This window comes from Lepus europaeus, chromosome 18, assembly GCF_033115175.1.
Source record: "Lepus europaeus isolate LE1 chromosome 18, mLepTim1.pri, whole genome shotgun sequence".
NCBI lineage: Eukaryota > Metazoa > Chordata > Mammalia > Lagomorpha > Leporidae > Lepus > Lepus europaeus.
The window spans coordinates 72,455,209-72,463,208 of record NC_084844.1 but is presented as its reverse complement, the minus strand read 5'-3'; the positions used below and the strand labels follow the sequence as shown (position 1 = coordinate 72,463,208).

General features: G+C 55.6%; 1 pseudogene; it reads right to left on the bottom strand.

Annotated features, from left to right (window-relative positions):
* Positions 1–6,026: 6,026 nt before the first annotated feature.
* LOC133747009 (nucleus accumbens-associated protein 1-like) lies at positions 6,027–7,311 on the bottom strand (annotated as a pseudogene).
* Between the last annotated feature and the right edge of the window lie 689 nt (positions 7,312–8,000).

Genomic DNA, 8,000 nt, shown 5'->3' with positions numbered 1-8,000 from the left:
GTTTTAAAAGTGTAGCTGTGAACATGTTTTTATCTGGAAATCCTGGGGAGATTGGAAAGAAGGGACCCTCAAAGAAGGAGGTACCTTTCTCGGAAGGGAGGAGAGAACTTCCACTTTGATTATGGCCCTGTCAAAATAATGTCAGAGTTTGTGGACTCAAAAGGCTTTCCACAGCCATGGAACCCCGTGACAAGAGCCTCGGGTGATCACTGACATGATAAATGAGAGTGTCAGTTGTTAAATCAAAACAGGAGTCACTGTGCATTTGCTCCCCATGTAGGACCTCTGTCTTTAATGAGTTGTGCTATGAGAATTAACAGTAAAACTTGTCTTCAGATGGTACTTTATATGTTGTGTGTGGGTGGCTGGGTGGGTGCAAACTGTTGAAATATTTACTTAGTATAGAGTTGATCTTCTGCATAAAACAATTAAAAATGTGTCTTAAGAATGGGATGGGAGAGGGAATAGAAGGTGGGATGAGAGTGGAGGTGGAAGGGCCAATTTGAGGGAAAGAACTGCTATATTCCAAAAGCTGTACCTATGAAATCTATATTTATTAAATAAAAGCTTTATTAAAAAAAAGAAGACGTCCAGTTTGAAAGGGAACTTCTGGAATGACAGATGGAGGGTCTCTGTAAATAAACTTTTCCGTAAAAAAAAAGAAATCCTGGGGAGACTTAGCCATCTTTTGTCCCCCTTCTCCCCCTAATTTTATTGGAGCTGGTGTCCAGATATGTAAAAGTACATGTTCTTAAATAATGGCTTTACTATTTAGGAGAGCGTTTTTGCTAGGCATATATTTGAAGACTAACTTTTTCATAATGTCTTTCATTCTCTCATCCTTGTTAGAGTGTACAGATTTTTCATGGTAATTGAATGCTTTTTGTCATGGAAATGTATCTTTCATGTTTTTAAGTGCATTCATTATACAGTTGTGATGTTATCATTGACATTAAAGTAGCGGTAGAAATAAAAAAATGAACAAATAATTTTTTAGAAATTTTATTTACTTTCCAAGTAGAGTTATAGACTGTGAGAGAGAGAGAGAGAGACAGAGAGACAGAGAGAGAGAGAGAGAGAGAGAGAGAGAGAAAGGTGTTCCTTCCATTGGTTCACTCCCCCAAATGGCCGCTATGGCCGGCGCTGCACCGATTGGAAGCCAGGGGCCAGGTGCTTCCTCCTGGTCTCCCATGCGGGTGCAGGGGCCCAAGCACCTGGACCATCCTCCACTGCCTTCCCGGGCCACAGCAGAGAGCTGGACTGGAGGAAGAGCAACTGGGACCAGAACCGGCACCTAAATGGGATGCCAGCACCGCAGGTTGAGGATTAACCAAGTGACCCATGGTGCCAGCCCCAAATGAACAAATAATTTTAAAAAGAACATCCAATATACCAGAAGGAAAAACTGCTGTTTTGTATTTTTGTGCAGGAATTAAAGGTGAAAGCAGTTTGAAAAATGATTTGTTTACTTTTGTCTGGAATAAAATTGCTGTAACTTTCCCAGTGCATTTCTGAATTATTTTATAAGCCTGAGTGCTCTATCAATATAATTAAAACAACACAGGAAGTCAGGCACAACCCAGGTGATCCTTACCATCATGGAGTCGAGGAAATGTTGATGGTGGCTTAGCTTCTGAGAGTTGGTTGGGCTTTATCAGCGGAATAGACAGTATATCATCAAAAATTGTGCATTTTGATGCTGTTATGCTCAAAGAAAAGAGTTTATCCAAAATTTTGTTATTTGAGAAATTATCCTCTTTTACTTTATGCCCACAACACAGATACAGTTGAGAAAAAAAAAAGTCTGCTAAATGTAGAGAACATTGCTGCATCAGTAACTCAAAGAATCAGCTGAGGTCAGTGAATGAAAGTAGGCTTTACATTAACCCCAGCAATTCAGCTTCCAGTTATAACTAGCAATGCTCTGGAGTAGGTGTAGAGAAGCCATCTAAAAGGGTGTGGTGCCCTGGTGGTGACAGCACCGGGGTCATAACCTCTGACCTTGCTCTGACCAATCAACAAGCTTCCCTCCCCATGACCCCGGCAGCACTCCCAGGCCGCCCTCCTGTCCACGTCAGGATCCTCCCTCAGCTGCCTACTGCGGGAGGCCGGCCTGGCCGCTCACCCTGGCCACAGTCATGGGCGCTGTCTGAAGGCCGCGTTGGCGCTGAATCCGGAGGTAAATCTGGGAGCGAGCTGTCGTGGTGGGGCGGGGGGCTGGAGGGTGGCGGGGCGCTGTGGGGACGGGGTGCCCTTCTTTGAAGAGGATGCCCTCCTGCTTGGCCAGCTGCCAGGCCTCCTCGCGGGGCCCCTGCTCGCTCACGGCCAGCTGCAGCATCTCGTCGTCCATCACGCGTGGCTCCATGGAGTTGTGCAGCCGGCTCATGTTCCCTGCATGACAGGCACTGCTGAGGTCTCCCATGTTTTTATTCAAGATTGATTTATTTGAGAGGCACAGTTACAGACCGAGAGAGAGGGAGAGAGATACAGATCAATCGATCAATCGATCCTTCTTCTACTGGTTCCCTTCCCAAATGGCCACAACAGCCAGCGCTGGGCCAGGCCAAAGCCAGGAGTCTGGACTCCATCCGGGTCTCCCACGTGGGTGGCAGGGGCCCAGGCGTGGGCGTGGGATTCAGCAGCCCTTAGGACACCGCTGGGGCACCCACATCTCGTGCTGGGGTGCCGGGATTCGAGTCCCGGGAGCTCCAGGCTCCCGCTTCCTGCTAACAATGCACACCTGGGAGGGGGCGGGTGCTGGCTCAAGTGCTCGCGGCCCTACTGCTCACGCCGGAAACCTGGGCTTTTGAGGTTATCTGGGGAGCACACTAGTGGACCGACCTCTCTCCCCGCTGTCCGCCCTGGGTCTCCTCTTGTCTCAGGCGCCAACTTCCGGGCTCCGTCAGCACAGCAACAGTGTCCCCCGGTTGCTAGGGAACCAAGCGCAGCCTCGCAGTCCCTAAGGGGAAGTTAAGAGGTAGACATTCTGGGTGAAAGTTGACGCGTCACATGATCAGTTCTCGGGGCGGGGAAATCCTAACACACCAACCAGGTTTAGAGAAAACAAACATTTACCCAATCAGCTCTTTCTGTGGGCGGGGATATTCGTGGATGCACCTCCTTTCCTTGCCCTGGTTTGAGTGATTGACTCGTCCTTTATCCAATAATTCTTTTTTTTTTTTTTTATTTTTGACAGGCAGAGTGGACAGTGAGAGAGAGACAGAGAGAAAGGTCTTCCTTTTTGCCGTTGGTTCACCCTCCAATGGCTGCCGCGGTAGCGCGCTGCCGCCGGCGCACCGCGCTGTTCCGATGGCAGGAGCCAGGTGCTTATCCTGGTCTCCCATGGGGTGCAGAGCCCAAACACTTGGGCCATCCTCCACTGCACTCCCTGGCCACAGCAGAGAGCTGGCCTGGAAGAGGGGCAACCGTGACAGGATCGGTGCCCCGACCGGGACTAGAACCCGGTGTGCCGGCGCCGCAAGGCGGAGGATTAGCCTGTTGAGCCACGGCGCCGGCTTTATCCAATAATTCTAAGGATTCTCTAGCTTGACCGGTATATGGACGAATCAACACGAAAAGCCTCTCTTTCGGAGGCGTGCCAGAGGAGGTGCCGCTGTGCCTGACTGGGACTCCAGGGACCTAGCTCGCTCTCCGGCCAGTCGGATGCCGGGGTGTGTGGGAGCTTCACTGAGGTAGAGGCGAAGGCCAATCGGATGAGGGCTGTGTAGGCGTTGCCCAATAGAGACGCGACAAGGGGGAGTGGCCAAGGGCCCGCGGCTCCGCATTCCTGAGGGTAGGGCGGGGGCGAGCCTCAGGTCGGGACCGGGGCTGGGGACAGTGGAGACCCGGGCGGGCAGACTGGACGCCCCGACCGCCGCCGAGCTTTCCTGCAAGATGGAGTTCCTTCTGGGGAATCCGTTCAGCACGCCGGTGGGACAGTGCCACCTCCCGGTGTCCCTGAAGACCACTGGGCTCTGCCACCTGGCACTGGCGCTGCAGAGGGCCCCCACCGTGGGAAAAGGTGGGGAGGGAGGAGACCCCGGTTCCAGAGAGCCTGTCCCCCTGCTTAGGCCTGGAAGGAGGGGCACACCTGGGCATGCCCACTGTCCTCTGATTGGCTGGATTCCCCCGCTCACCCCTCCGGGCCCCAGACGCTTGCCAAGTGACCAGGATATTGTGCTTTGGGCTCAGCACTGGGGCGGGGGTGGGGTGGGGACTGAGGGGCTTGTGCTTTAGCAGGGGGTGCCGACTTTCCCCCCACATACACACTCGGGGTGGCTGGGGGCTAAGGCGCGGGCCAAGCTGAGAGAACAGAGAGCCATGACTCCCCCCCAAAGCAGGCTGGTGGTGACACTGTTGGAAGGGTATAGTGTGGGGCGACCCCCACCGGTCCCCCCCGCACCGGAACCTCTCCTAAAATGCTTCGCCTGGAAAGCGAGATCGTCGGGCACAAGGGGTACACAGAGTCAGAGTCAGGGGCAAAAAGGCTGGTAATGGGGGGGTGAGAGGTGTGGGGGTGGAGAAGAAGCCTCCGTGTGCACATGCACACATACACACACTCCCATACACACATACTTGCCCTGGGCAAGGAGAATGAGAGGAATAGTGAGAGAGAAAAACTCTGCCAGCAGCCCAAGCAGGCCCTGCTCTACCCCTGGGGGAACCAGGCTCACCCAACCAGCCAAGGCCAGGGACTTCCCTTGAAATACAGCTTGGAGGGGGGAAGTTGAGGGAGGGAGGGAAACAGGTCAGACCAATGGGGCCCGTGTCAGGAACACGCAGCCACACTCCACACACAAGCACATGCACTCTGCCTGCCTATTCAACACATGCCCCCCCACCCCCATATCCTGCCTTCTACAGTGTGTCCCACCCCCACTGGGGACCTGCAGGTGGGCTGGTGGAGTCAGACTCAATCTGGTTGGTTTGAAAAATAAAAGGAAATCTAGAAAATGTTTTTAAAAGTTATGTACATGGGTAAGGGGCTGGGGGGCCCTGTCCCAGGGTGGGATGGGGAGTGGCAGGGCAGGGGTGGGAGGTGGGGAACAGAGGGGAGGACAGCAGCCCCACCATTCCAGCCTGCTCCCTACCCGCCATTCCAACCCCAGTCCCACTCTGCCCCTTTTTACCTTCATTCAAGTTGCATGCACGCATGCACACACACACACTCACACACACACTCTGCTAGCCCAAGGTGAGGATCCTTGGCTGAGGATCTCCCTCCCTGCAGCTCCAGGGGACACGGGCTGGGTGGAGGGGTGAGAGCAGGTGCTGAGCCGCCACCCCCAGCCACCTTAGGCTGCTTGTGGCATTGCTCTGAGCCTGTTGGCTCCACTGTACGACTGGAAGTGCCTGCAGTCTTCCTGCCCCAGCACCCAGGCTCAGGGACTGAGGAGGAGGCAGGAAGGCGCTTTGGAGGCCTGGAAGCACTGGGGGATGGGTGGGGGTGGGGAGGGGTCCTGAGAGCCCCCTTCCATCCCAGCAGAGGCTGAGGAAGGACTTCTGCCAGACAGGCCCCTGCCCGTGCCTGGATTTGAGGGGGGGGGCATAATGCTTGGGGTGAGGGAAGGGGTGCCCTGTGTGGAAGAAGGAAACCGGGGCCTACCTGCCCCCTGCCCGGTCCCACCCAGCGGCTCACCTTGGGGAAGGGGCTGGGACAGGGGAGGGGGACCCAGGAGCATGCAGTGCCCCCCATGGGGCCTGGGGAGTGACAGACAGTAGCTCCTGACCAAGGTGTGTGTGACAGGACAGAGGGGTGGGGTGGGGGAGTGTGGCGGCCCCCCCAGGTGGTGTGGGGGAGTGTGACAGCCCTCCTGGGGTGGGGTGGGGGAGTGTGATGGCCCCCAGATGGGGTGGAGGAGTGTGAAGGCACCCCTGGGTGGGGTGTGGGGCGCAGTTACTGCAGGGCCTCCCTCGCCTAGGGGCTGCCTCGCCCCATAGCTGGCTGGCTGGAAGCCATACTCCCCGCCTGTCACCTCTGGCTCCATCTTACCCGAGTCGCTGATGCAGGCGGTGCAGGGGCGCCCTCAGGTGAGCAGCTTCAGCTTGGGCATCCAGCTCTGGCGCACGACCCGGAATGCGTTGGGGCACACGCCAGCCGTGATGGCATTCCTCTCGCTCTCCTTGAAGTTCTGGTGTGCAGGGCGCAGCTGTCCAGTGGTTTGCTGGAGCCACAGCTGGGGGCCAGTGCGTTCAGGTCAAAGGAGGTGGCAAGGAGCGGCCACAGCAAGACCTGGTGCCGGGTTCCTTAGCTGCGCCCTGTGATACACACCTTGGCGCCTGTCACCAGCTCCTGCTTCTTGGAGCGGTCACCCTCGTCCTGGAGCTGAGGGTGTCAACGGGTGCCAATCTAGTCGATGAGCTGGGCCGGAAGCAACACCAATCTTGCCGCACCCGGATCTGACTGCAGGTTCCGGGAGGGCCTCAACCTTTTCTCTCCTTCTCCTGGTAGGAGCTGGGCTGTCACTGGTGTAGGCGCTCCAGGTGCCCTGGCTCCTGCGCTCCGACGTGCTGGGCCCACTCCCCATGCCCGCTGCAGCCACCACCACCACCACCACCACCACCCACACCCCCCGGGCCAGCTGCCCCGCCCACCCCCGCGGCCAGGGCCACCCCCATGGGCTGCGCGGCAGCCACCACGGGCCCGCTGCGGGGGCTGCCAATTGGCTGCCAGGTACAGCACGGAGAACTTGGCCATCTTGCGGTTACCACCACTGCCGCCGCCGCAGCCCCCAGCCTCCTTGGAGCCACCGTCCCACAGCAGCTTGGCCACGGGCGTGCACTGCACCTAGTCCGACTCCTGCTGCTCCGTCCTGACCTGCGACACGAGGGGCAGCGGCAAGCTGCAGGCCGGCCAGCCAGAAGTCTGCGCCACGGGGCTCTGTGGCTAGGATGAGGGCGCCCCTCTGCATGCAGGCCCTGGGAGTCGCAGCTCCAGGAGCTCACCTTCAGGAAGAACTTGGCGCCTTTCTCCATGATCTCCTGGATCTGCAGGAAGCCCGCCATGTCCGTGAGCAGGAATTGGTCCCCCACGTTCGTGCTCAGTCGACCCGTGTAGCAGGAGCTCAGGGGTTGCTGGAAAGATTGCGGCTGCATGGCCACCAGCAGCTCCACCATGGTGCTGCGGCTGCTGTTGCACAGGCCCCGGGAGTAGGAGCTGCTGCCGACCAGCCCAGCCCGGTGGGCCTCGAAGGACTGACCCCTGATCACCACCAACACCTCACAGGACAGGCCCTGCAGCCGCTGTTCGCTGAGGTGCTCCAAGATGCCGTGGCCGAAGTTGGGGATCTCCACCTGGAGGCTCTGCGCCATGGCGGTGGCTGCGCCATGGCCAGGCTCTGAGCAGGTTGGGGGGGGGGGGCTCCGACCAGCTCCGCAGCGTGGCTGAGCCCGGCCTGTGTTCCGGGTGTCCCCTGTGCCGGGGCCTCGGCCTCCGCCTCCGCCTCCATGGCCCCCATGGCCTCCGCCTCAGCAGGAGCGGCGGCGGCCACTCATTGTTAAATTTAACTGTTTTAAAAAATGATGTACAAATGACTACATTATGTGCTAATACAGGACTAGAAAATATTTGAATTAATGTATATACTTTTATACCATTTTAAAAGTACAATTTTAAAAATACTATCCAAATAGGAGAAGGAATATCTAATTATAATTAATGGAAATATGAGAAGTGTAAATTAAGTAAATCCGCTTCAGACTGTAAAGTGTGGCACCAGATATGGGTAAGCTACAACGTTAGGAGTGCAGGTGCCAAGATCAACAGGTTAAACACTGATGTTATCTATAATTACCTCGTGTAGCTTAAAACACAGGTAATGAGGAAACTCAGAGTCTCTAAAAGGCAATTAGAAACTTTGTTTCCTGTACCAGAATTTTTAAAACTTACTTTTATTTAAAGCTTTTTTCCCTCCATAATGAAACATCAGGGCACGTCACTTACACATTTTAAATGTATATAAAGACAGAATGCACAATTATCATCTGCCTAATACAAATAT